The sequence below is a fragment of the Haliotis rufescens genome, unplaced genomic scaffold (assembly GCF_023055435.1).
Source record: "Haliotis rufescens isolate VD_foot unplaced genomic scaffold, xgHalRufe1.0.p SCAF_7, whole genome shotgun sequence".
NCBI classification, from domain to species: domain Eukaryota; kingdom Metazoa; phylum Mollusca; class Gastropoda; order Lepetellida; family Haliotidae; genus Haliotis; species Haliotis rufescens.
Genome location: NW_025964361.1, coordinates 54,266,496 through 54,278,847, shown reverse-complemented (window position 1 = coordinate 54,278,847; position 12,352 = coordinate 54,266,496). Strand labels below are relative to the sequence as shown.

The following is a 12,352-nucleotide window of genomic DNA, read 5'->3' as shown; positions in this document are numbered from 1 at the left end:
GGTCTGTAAAATAATCGAGTCTGGACCAGACAATCCAGTGATTTACATCATGAGCATCGACCCACGCAATCGAGATCGATGGCATGTATCAACCAAGTCAGCGAGCCTGACCACCCGATCCCGTTAGTCGCCTTTTACGACAAGCATAGTCGCCTTTTATGGCAAGTATGGGTTGCTGAAGACCTATTCTCCCCCGGAATCTTCACGGGTCCATAAAGGTTATGACAACGACCACTTGACTTTCATTCATACAGCGTTAGAAATTGGCACTAATCCTGTAGTCCTTGCCAAACTGCCCAATAGTTAAGGTATCATATGGACTAGTAGACATTTGCCATTTTTAAGGGTACAGCTATATGTTATCATTATAAGGACTAATGGACTAAAACTGATGTTTCTAACATTGTCATAATTTTTTAACACTGCTCTGGTATATGTCTTAGTACATATATCTTATTCATATCAAGATCTAAAGAATTCTTACTGTAATAAGTGGATCAAGACTTAATTTCTTCTAGTTTCCAAACCAATTCATTACAACAGAAACTATTCCAGTTTAAATACTTGAAATAATATGATGCCATTTTCTCCTTGTCTCTTCTGAGATGACCTGATGAATATTGTCGGCATACGATGTCATCATGATTTATGGCTTCAAATAATTTATCTTCAGAACTGCTTGATAATAAATTCTCAAGACCAAAATTTGGACTAGTAAATATTGAGTAGCAATAACCCCCATATTGACTATAAACAAGCTATGGGGACAGAGCATGTTGTGCTGCTCCCAACATGAAAGACATACACCAATGTTATTCCTTAATATGATGAGACATGTCACACCTTATCTCATTTCTTAAATTTTTATCACTCTTCCTCATCAGATAGAGTTATCTCCCCCCATAAATCTCCCCACACTGGTCCTAGTTTGTGAAAGGCCCTGCGTGGAGTTTTAGAGTCTTGTTGAAAGGCGAGATGCTTTGTTTGGTTTGCCTCTTGGGTTTTTATATGTTTTCTTGTGATAAGAATGTCGTTTTTCCACACGTTCAGAAATAAACCTTTTGATAAATGTATGTTAATTCTGTGGCAAATCTGTTACATCTTTTAGGCTGGTAACTGGGGCAGGCATTTCATATTCAGCATCCAGCTATGTGCTGCAGTAGACTCTAACACATAAATCCAAACACTTGGAGACTGTTCTCATCTTTCCCTTTCAACGCTCTCACTTACAGAGACACTGTTTATGCTCACAGTGTAACTGATACACGGCTAGATGTGACACCTATCTGTTTCATTACTGGAAGCAACTGCAAAACCTTTCACCGTTCGCTAAAGCATTTAACATATTTACAAATAAATATGATGGTCTATCACGGCCTTCACAAATCCAGACTTGAAAATTAATAATTCAGACTTGATAGTTATGGCCCCAAATGAAACAACTGCACTGAATATTTGAGAGTTGATAGGTTTTTGTTTAAGACCTTACGTTTATGCTGCCGGTGTTACAGATACACTGCTAGATGTGACACCTCTTTTTCATCACCTGAAGCAACTGCAAATCATTTCATTGTCGGGATATTAAAAAATAACAATAATTGTCTCTCTTGTCTTTCACAACTCCAGACTTGAAGATTAATAACTCAGACTTGGGAGTTAATGCCCTCAAAATGAAACAACTGTCCTGTTTCCTTGAGCGATTTAATAGGTTTTTGTCTAAGACCTTAACACCTTGTCCTTGAAATAGTATATCTGTGATAAATCCTTGATCGTATAGGTTTCCCTTCAGAGCAGTTTGATATCCTATTATAGAGTCAGTTCATTAAACTGGCGAATACTTTCTAAGTACTCACACAAAAGATAAAAAATAAAAAGTGCAATTAATCCATTAAAAAAATCTGGAGTGTACCCTAATTGAATCTTGCAAACTTTGCAAACTCTAGTAGGTGCTATATGCCTAACTGTTATTTGTGCCACAATATCATCAAGTGGCAATTATATGCTTCATACATAATGGAGACTTTATTAATAAAACAAAAATATAATAGGTGTTCAATCAAAACCTGACTAAATCCTGACACCTGTATATTGAAAATGGTGCATGGAAAGTTTTACAAATCTCTTGTTTGTAACAATGAAAGAGTAAGCCGCAATGCCATAAGTCACCCTATCACAATAGATCCGCAACCAGTCGTAAATACATATAGGTGTTAACTGTCATCAGTGTAATTGAGCATGCAACAACCCATCAGCCAGGACTGGCCATCGATTGGTCAATTGGTCAGACGGAAACCAATCACCTGTGAGCTTGTGCTATAGCTGACCATGGTTGACCACACAATTAATGTTCTACAAAGTGGACAGAGAGGGCCCATTAGCTGTGGCCATGTTTGGGAGGGATTACAAGATGGAGTTGAGGCTAGACATGTCTGATATGGTTCAGACTTTGTACAGAGTGGAGTATTAACAAAAACACCTTTAGCAGCTGTACTGTTGGGCCAATGAAATAAGTTTTTAAGCCTCCTATAAGGAAAAGTTATCACAACATTACCACCAGCGCAATGAAATGCTCCAAATTAAAAATGTACTGTGTATTAAGTTGGGGATTTCGGGTCAGTCACACATGTTATAAACTTATATCGTGCAAACATTCTGACGAAGTAAGGTGATGCGAGGTGAAATGGGGTTTAACATTGCTATCAAGCTTATTGAACCTCAAACGATCATAATATTTATTTTCAATAATATAGCATAGGTCCAGACTGTGTTTCTCGGTGTACAGATTTTCATGTTAAGGTCAGGAAGTATCAAAATACATAAAAAACAACATAGACATTTCTAATAATGTTGTTAGTTCTTCAAAAAGTTGAAAAAGTTACCCGAATATGTTGCCACTGTAAGATTGTCCCATTGTTTAACCATTGCTTAACTAATTGTAACCTATTACCTTGCAGTACAGGCAATCCCATGCACAAGCTCTAGTGACAAACACATTCAGCTGAACTAAACTAAAATACTGCTTTAGAATCTCTAAACCAATACATTTTTTCAAGAGCCACTAACATGCAATTTCTATCTCACACCTGCTATTATTTGGCTAAATAACAACTAAAACATCATAATTAAAATTTGAAATATACCTTCAGAAGAGATCAAAGAAAGAATCAATCCTAATCCTAATTCAACCCAAAATCAATATTAATGGATTACAGATCCTAACGAGATTACCCTAATAATGGATTAGAAAAGATCAGAAACCAGTCGGTTTGTCAAGCATTACTGGGCCCAGTCCACAAAGTTATGCAAGTAAAAAACAAAAGTGCCTTAAGTCAGTGTTAAGTAAAATGACTATGACAATATGTCTATGTTACCTGTACCAGTTTCGACAATCGTAATGCTCTTACCATCATAGCTCTAAGGTCACTGTACGACGAAGGTTAACTAAAGTGTTTGACAATTGTCAGTCAATTATAAACTGTATGAGCAATGACAGTTACGACAATCGTAGCGATACGACCACTTTGTGAAACCCAGCCCTGTTTTTCACAACAAAGCTAAATTCACAAGTCTTATTCGGTCGGTCCATTTGTTTGTCATCTCTCAATGGGTTTGAGTGAGTGAGTGAGTTTGGTTTTACGCCGCTTTTAGCAATATTCCAGCAATATCACGGCGGGGGACACCAGAAATGGGCTTCACACATTGTACCCATGTCGGGAATCAAATCCGAGCGAACGCTTTTACCACTAGGCTACCTGACCGCCCCCTCAATGGGTTTGAGACAACCTTGCAAAGAAATTACTTTTTTGTGGCTAATCTCAATTCGAAGGTCAGTTAAAGGCCCTGATGGTTGCATGAGAAGGCAGTTGTACAAACGCCTATGTAAACAGTTCAGTCAGCACAGCAAGATCTGCCTGCCTGAGTGGTCTTCAAGGTTACACATGACACAAAACGTCATACAGCAGTACTGGTCCATAAAGCATGTCATCAGTCAAGCAGCAATATTCCAGCTATATGACGGCGGTCTGTAAATAATTGAGCCTGGAAAAGACAATCCAGTGATTGACATCAGGAGCATTGATCTTCACATTTGATATATGATGACATGCATCAGCTAAGTCAGCGAGTCTGACCACCGTATCCCTTATGACAAACTGGCTAAGCATGCTCAACAAACTATGTGTGCAAGTATCGTTACATAATACCCACCCTAGGTAAGTGCAATTATTTATATTATTGCATGGGTTGCCAAATGAGTGAGTGAGTTTGGTTCTATGCCACTTTTAGCAATGTTCCAATCATATCACAGCAGGAGACACTAAGAATTGGTCTCAGACTCAGGCTTACAGCATAAGGTAGGGCTTTCTTCTCAAACCAAGGGGACATGCCATGATATATTTGAAATACTGTACAAAGTAGTGTTAAGTCCAACTCACCCACTCTTCATAAACAGACAGCATACACACTAACATCCAACACAGTTGCCCCTTCAACAGATGGCCCAAACATGGCCCCTTCAACAGATGACCCAAACATGGCCCCTTCAATAGATGACCCAAACAAGGTCCCTTCAATAAATGGCCCAAACATGGCCCCTTCAACAGATGGCCCAAACATGGCCCCTTCAACAGATGACCCAAACATGGCCCCTTCAACAGATGACCCAAACATGGCCCCTTCAACAGATGACCAAACATGGCCCCTTCAATAGATGACCCAAAAATGGCCCCTTCAATAGATGGCCCAAACATGGCCCCTTCAACAGATGGCCCAAACATGGCCCCTTCAATAGATAACCCAAACATGGCTCCTTCTATAGTTGACCCAAACACGGCTCCTTCAATAGATGGCCCAAACATGGCCACTTCAACAGAGGGCACACACATATGATATCATCTTGTGTTCTGTATTTTTTCATGCTTGCCGTTAAAGGTCACTATGCTTGTCGCAAGAGGCGACTAACGGGATTGGGTGGTCAGGCTCACTGACTTGGTTGATGCATGTGATTGATCCCAAATGCGTGGATCGACGCTCATGATGTCAATCACTGGATTGTCTGGTCCAGATTCAATTATTTACAGACCGCCGTCATATAGGTGGAATATAGCTGAGTGCAGCATTACACAACAAACCAACCAACCATATTTTCTCAAATAACCCCCTGTTGGCTGAATGCATGCATGATGATTTATACCAATCTACTTCATGGCTAAGCTGCTTTTATAACAGGCAGGCCTGTGTGCCCCTTCAGCATTTCCTGGTTACCCAGTGACGCCACCATCAATTGACTCCTGGGACTAGAATTCCCTGATGGAGAAATATTTAGACTCACAGTCATCTGTCTAACAGATTTAATGTACCTGGTGAAAAGTAATTAATGTTCTCTCTGAAGAACGGCAAATGAGGTTTCTATTTTGGATTCTCTACTAGAAACACAATGTAAATCATTGTATGGTACCTCGCTCATGTGAAAATACCCAGGAATTGAAGTTTGAAAACAGTCATCCAATGACAGTAGACAAACAAGCTGGATGCAGGGGGTATTTACTGTCTACTGATACACACAGCCTCCCTCCCACTCACTGTACCTAACACTAATCCAAGGTAACAGAGTAATGATTCCAGGCAGGGCAGCAATGGGATAACTCTATAACCCATCCCCCCTCAGGGAACGGCAGGCTCTGTATATAACCAATCTCTCCTACACTTGGAAAACTGTTTTCATATGATAATCACTACTGACATGACACACAACAATGACAAATTATTCACAGTACCACTAATAATGGACATTAAGAGTGCATACTTCACAGATATCTGGTTCATACCTGTATGAACAAGACATAGGATCAGTGATTTCATACATTAAATCAGTGAGAGTGAGTGTAGTTGAATTTTAGCAATATTCCAGTCAAATATATGTATAGTTTACAATCACTAAAAGGTATTCCAGTCAAATAACAGAGTATAGTTTACAATCACTAAAAAGTATTCCAGTCAAATATATATATAGTTTACAATCACTAAAAGGTATTCCACTCAAATATATGTATAGTTTACAATCACTAAAAGGTATTCCAGTCAAATATGTGTATAGTTTTTAATCACTCAAAGGTATTCCAGTCAAATAACAGAGTATAGTTTACAATCACTAAAAGATATTCCAGTCAAATATGTGTATAGTTTACAATCACTAAAAGGTATTCCAGTCAAATATATGTATAGTTTACAATCACTAAAAGGTATTCCAGTCAAATATGTGTATAGTTTACAATCACTAAAAGGTATTCCAGTCAAATAACAGAGTATAGTTTACAATCACTAAAAAGTATTCCAGTCAAATATATATATAGTTTACAATCACTAAAAGGTATTCCACTCAAATATATGTATAGTTTACAATCACTAAAAGGTATTCCAGTCAAATATGTGTATAGTTTTTAATCACTCAAAGGTATTCCAGTCAAATAACAGAGTATAGTTTACAATCACTAAAAGATATTCCAGTCAAATATGTGTATAGTTTACAATCACTAAAAGGTATTCCAGTCAAATATATGTATAGTTTACAATCACTAAAAGGTATTCCAGTCAAATATGTGTATAGTTTACAATCACTAAAAGGTATTCCAGTCAAATAACAGAGTATAGTTCAAAACTACTTTGCCTTATTAATTTTCTGATTTCTTCAAGAATTCATGAACATGACAAATAATTACGGGTAAACTTGAGGCAGGCTCCCGCATCTCGTATTTTAATAAGTTGTATCTGGCTGCTCATATCACACCGAAATGTGTTCCGAGTTAGGGTCAGGTTAGCCATGGTGTAAACAAACACTGCAGTCGGGGTAAAGAAAGAAGGGTAAGTTTGGAAGAAGGAATCTGTTTATTTGTTTCCTTGGCCTAATTAGTAACATTTTCTAGAATTGAATTTCTTCAGGTGTGCACTTTATCATATAGGTAATAGACGACACCATCTTAAAAATTTGACACATTTCCCAGTGTGACTTCGCGGACTGTTTAATGTGAGTGGGCTATGGAATGGAGAAGTGGGAGGGAGATTCCAGAATGAGTCAGTTTCCACCTTTTTCACCACCGACACTTCACTACTACTAACTGATTGACCAAAACAACAACAACAACAAATACCATGTTTAATTTTCTGCCTGTGTACACTTTGAGTTCGTGGGTGGAGCTCATTGATAAAGGTATCTCGTGAACAAGTCCAGGCCTGTCGACCAACAAAGATATTTGCTCACTGTCCGGAATCTCCTTCGCCTTTTGAATAGTAGGCCCGTGTCCCGACGCAAGTTAAGCAGTATGTAGGTCTGGGTTCCACTCAACCCCCTCTTATTGTGTAGTGAACAGGGATATACCTACTGGGGTGACACCTCTCTGGAGAGGTACGACCGTATCGATCACACAACACGTAAGTAGTTCAATCTGCATAAGGGCTATTTATAGCCGACGTCTTTCCAGGACAAAACTTAAGTGAATTTCTCCACCTTCTATGAACAAATAGCTCCAGTTTCTCAAGTTCGGTAAGTGTTCTACTTCGGTTCACAGGCACAAAATTGGTCACGAGATCATAATATCCCATGGCTTGTTTGATAATCAGACTATTACCTTGTCTGTCACAGCTGAGTAATTCCCACTATCTTGTCTGAACCCTGTATGTACAGTAGGATTGACACACATGTCTCCTGGCCAACGGCCAACCCAAAATCTTATATTCCCCTGCTGTGTCTTATGGGTGTGGGCCTGAATATCTGGTCAATTAATAAACTTATTTTCATAAGTTACCACTGCTTCTGTATAAGTTCGAGGTGACCCTGGCATTAAATTTTCAAACCAAATTTACGGAAACATGAAACTGTCGACATGCTTGTTTTTTGCGTTCTCGTGAGGGTTCTTGGTGACCCCATGATGTCCAAGGCTAGACCCCCGACACATAGATCTCCTATTTCAAACACCGAATACCTTGTCCACCCATGCCTCCATGCTTCACACCCTAGTAAATTGTCTCTAATAGCCAAGCCAACAATTGAAAGAAAACACTTGTATCATGTCTAAGAAATGGACAAAGGCGTTAACAAGTGGCAATCTGCTAACCATCAATGCACTATTTACTTCAGAATGAGTCCGATATCATCCTAAATGGAAAAATAATGCAACATGAAAATTCTGAATTTCCCATTAGCTTAGACATGCACAGCATGAGGCCAGTCCAGTAAACAATGTAGTGACTGGATAAATCCCATCGGACTCTCTTCTTGTGATAAAAAAACACAGGACTTAGGGGAATAATGCATAAATTTGTATAGAGAGTGCTAAAGCCATTTTTACTCTTTATCACTTGATATTATTGCTGTTTTGTTAAATTATGAGATGAGCACAGAATAACAGGGGCTTAAACATACATGAACATGATCACAGAGCACATTCATTCCCCCAGTTCATGGGGCGGCTGACTTTTTATTCAACTAGAAACGTGAGATCCTGTGTAGGGGTATCCGTTCAGCCCGTGCTTGAGTACAGTTTTACTCAACTCTTACAATTTTCCAGTAATATCACTGCAAGGGACATCAGAAGTGGGCTCCACATAATGTTCACACATAAGGGAGGAAAACAGAATTTCTTTACTGACAACTGAATACTTTTTCACTGGGGTACCCCACTCACAATGCAGGGACCATGTCCAGACAGTTAATCTTAAAGAAGAACCATTTCAAGTCTAGGTCTAGGTGTGTCACCTAATGTCTGAATTGTGTGAAAGTTAGACATTGTGTAATTAGGGCAATCATTGATTGATAGAAATTTGAGTTTCTGAGAATTAAAGCATGTTTTTAAAGACTTGAAACAAACTTTCTTGGGGTGTCACTGGAATGGAGCCCAACCCCCTTTCAAGCCTATGCTCAAGTATAGGGCTACTATATTCCAAGTCTGAGATCACTTTGAGGAACGGGGCACTGGAATACAAAGCAGGTGAAATTCATGTGTGTCTTATAAAACACTGGTTACAGTCAGCCTCCAGCAATCCCAATGTTGCTGTGGATTCAGATGTCTAGATGTTTGATCACCCGCTAGGTGGATCTCTGCAGGACCTTAGAAATAAGCTGGAACCGCTCTGTAAGCTGCATTATCTGTTGCGATACAAATGCATGGCATTTACATAGCAACATGACAATATTCCAAAGTGTCTGCCCTATGGCTTCCTATGGGGCCCTAAGCTCCAGGGTGCTACAAAGTCATTTGTTTGCAAGCATTTTATCACCAATGTAAACAATAGCACAGGAGGGCTGTCTTCATTAGAATGTACGTCTCTGGCTGATTAGTCTGAGAAGCATATGGTTGAGGGTAGGTATTTGGCCGAGTCTCCTCCCATGCCACGCTTAGTCTACACCCAAGACATCAGTAGGCCAATTTGACAGCAGGACCCCAAGTACAGGAAATGGACTACAAATGTTGCTCCAACTTTGTTAGCATTGCCTGCAATAACACTGAAACGATTTCAGGGTAATAGGCATCTTCAAACCTCTATTTTCATGACAAGGCTAGACCTTCTATAACAAACCTATTAATGGCACGTTTGCACAAACCAACCTCAGCTCTACTGCATGGCTCTGTGTGAAATATGGGTGTTTCATATTGCATATCAATAACTTTGTCCAAGTTGGTATTGATCCTGGTTTCAAGAAACTACCAAAGTACTTGTCACAAGAGGTGACCAACAGGATCAGGTGGTCAGGCTCGTTGATGCATGTCATCGTATCCCAATTGCGTGGATCGATGCTCATGGTGTCAATCACTAGATTGTCGGGTCCAGACTCGATTATTTACAGACTGTTGTCATATAGCTGGAATATTGCTGAGTGGGGCGTTAAACAAACAAACAACAACAACAACCACCACCAAAGTGAAGATACCGGGTAGAATAGGTCTTCAGCAACCCATGCTTGCTGTAAAAGGCGACTATGCTTGTCGTAAGAGGCAACTAACGGGATCAGGTGGTCAGACTTGGTTGATGCATGTCATCGATCCCAAATGCGTGGATGGATGATCATGATATTAATCACTGGATTGTCTGGTTCAGACTCGATTATTTACAGACCGTCGTCATATAGCTGGAATATTGCTGAATGCAACGTTAAACAACAAACCAACCAAGTGTAATGAGGTCAAGGTCGGTAACACGAAGTATACGATATGGCTCCTCTGTATGGATTTCCAGTGCTTGTTGCTGACCACTGATACCTCTCAGACACAGACAGTTCATGATCGTGGAACCTTGAAACCTTCTTAATCTGGAAACACCCTTCTTTGACGAACTTGTTAGGGATGTCTGTGCAGCCTTGGAAATTTATGTTAGTCCTTTAGCCTGAGACAACAAAATTGTGCTGAAGACAAGTAAAAATCCAATGATGGTAGTCCTCATGGACTAGTAGCATTTGAGGGCTATAATTCCAAAGCAGTTCTCACAGGTTGTTGTGACTAGAAGATCACTGCGGCCCTACAAAGGTTGTGTGGCTAGAATATCACTGGGGCCCTACACAGGTTGTTGTGGCTAGAAGATCACTGGGGCCGTACACAGGTTGTTGTGACTAGAAGATCACTGCGGCCCTACACAGGTTGTGTGGCTAGAAGATCACTGGGGCACCACAGGTGATGAATAGGAGGAGATTATGAGTTAAGTCACAGTGACAGCACATAAATCAATAGCCTCTATTAACACCTTGATCTGACATAATGATTGTATCACGGATTGCGGCCACCCTGTTTGCGGGGCCTGGAGAGTGACACATATACATTATATACACAGTCTTGTTACTCAACCATCTGTATCTGAGATGAAGATGGTTTCAATACTGAAAACTTGATAGGTTTCTTGCTTAGAATCTAAATAGACCCCCTCAATCATTAAAATGAACAAAATGTTAAAATCTTATGCCATTTTACTTTAATGTCAATCAAAACAGATAGTTGTGTTACCACAGAAGTAAGTTATTCCTGAAAATAACGGTAATCAACATTTTATGATTAAACCATGACTATCAGTGTTCAAAATTCCTTGATTTGATTAAGTTTTCGATTCTCATTTCAATCCAAGATCGCAAACATATTCTCTAGTTTCGAGATGTAACAAGTTGGATTCTTTTTAGTTACTTAAAGCCATGTTTCACTGTAAAAGGAAGTTGTTATTTGAAAGTTTAGCCCTTCCTTTCCATTGAGATTCAAAATACCGTTTCAATTTCGGAATCCTCAGTTTTATTTGTGAATTGCAAATTCATGATCATGTTCCATGTGTTTGTTGGTCCTCCTCGTGCCAAAGTACATTTATCCCCAGCGTCACATCATGGTCATTCAGATTTCCAGATAACTTTTTGAGCAATTGAGTTTTTACTCCAGGGTTTCTATTTTAATTGGATTATTACATTTTTCATTGGGTAACCAATATTCTTTCACTCATCTATTCATCACTCTATTAGGTTTTTCCCAAAATTAGTGAACATTTTAGGATTTAAAAAAAAAATGAAATAATATATATAATAATGTATATAACTGTTCTAAATATATAGGCTTGACCCGGAAAGTAAAGGAATGGGTGGAAACTCAACTTTTACAGTCAGTTGATTCTCTTGCCTCTGGAAGATGCTTTAAGAGAGCCCTGCGTCTAATTGAAACAAAATCCAAAATGATTTTATTCCAGACACTTGTCTTCTAATGTTTGGGAGCGTAAGGCACCCAAATGGCACCATAGGTTCCAATCCTAGCATGGGAACAATGAGTGAAGCCAAGGGTTAGAGTCTCCTGTCATGATATTGCTAAAAACCTTTACTTATTTTTCTTCCATTTTAACCTTCACACTTTCTTACTCTTTGGCAGAGTTATGACATATACCTCGTTTACTGTCTGGTTCAATTTCACCTTCCTTGTAAAGATTCCCTGATGACCCAAATAAGGTACTGTCTTCATTAATGACATAGATTTTACCGAAGGTCTGCAACAGGCTACCACAGTTCCCATGGCTAATCAGCCAGTGTTCTCGGTTGCAAACTGCCTCAAGGTTTCTGCGGTCATTACAGCATGTTCATTGAGAAAAGTCGGTCCCAATGTTCAAAGGTATTAGAAGTTTATTCTCACACGTGTGTGATGGGCTGACACTAAAACAAGCATGCAGCAGTACAGTCGACTGTGATCAGCCCAAATACTGGAACCTGCTTAACAAACCCTTCTCAGGCCGGGGAGAAAGCCTTGGACAATATTGACACAGCTTATTTCTCAGGGTCTAATCACTGCACAATGATGGGGCGTTTAGCTCACAGATTAGTAGTAATGATCTGCCTACGACCAACTTT

At 39.4% G+C, this 12,352-nt stretch overlaps 2 protein-coding genes across 12 annotated transcripts in view; one reads left to right on the top strand and one right to left on the bottom strand.

Moving 5' to 3' along the window:
- LOC124133696 overlaps positions 1-12,352 on the top strand; it is a 95,397-nt gene that overhangs the window by 60,024 nt on the left and 23,021 nt on the right. The window contains exon 1 of one of the 3 annotated variants that reach the window (XM_046498177.2): positions 7,266-7,425. The exons of 1 other annotated variant lie outside the window; for it this stretch is intronic. The gene's annotated coding sequence lies outside the window, so the exon portion shown is untranslated. Of the gene's footprint in view, positions 1-7,265; positions 7,426-7,469; positions 7,538-12,352 lie in introns of those variants that run through there. One more of the 3 variants, XM_046498179.2, reaches the window with a different exon arrangement.
- Positions 1-12,352, bottom strand: part of LOC124133694 (calcium uptake protein 3, mitochondrial-like) — a 130,044-nt gene that overhangs the window by 98,385 nt on the left and 19,307 nt on the right. The window lies entirely within an intron of this gene.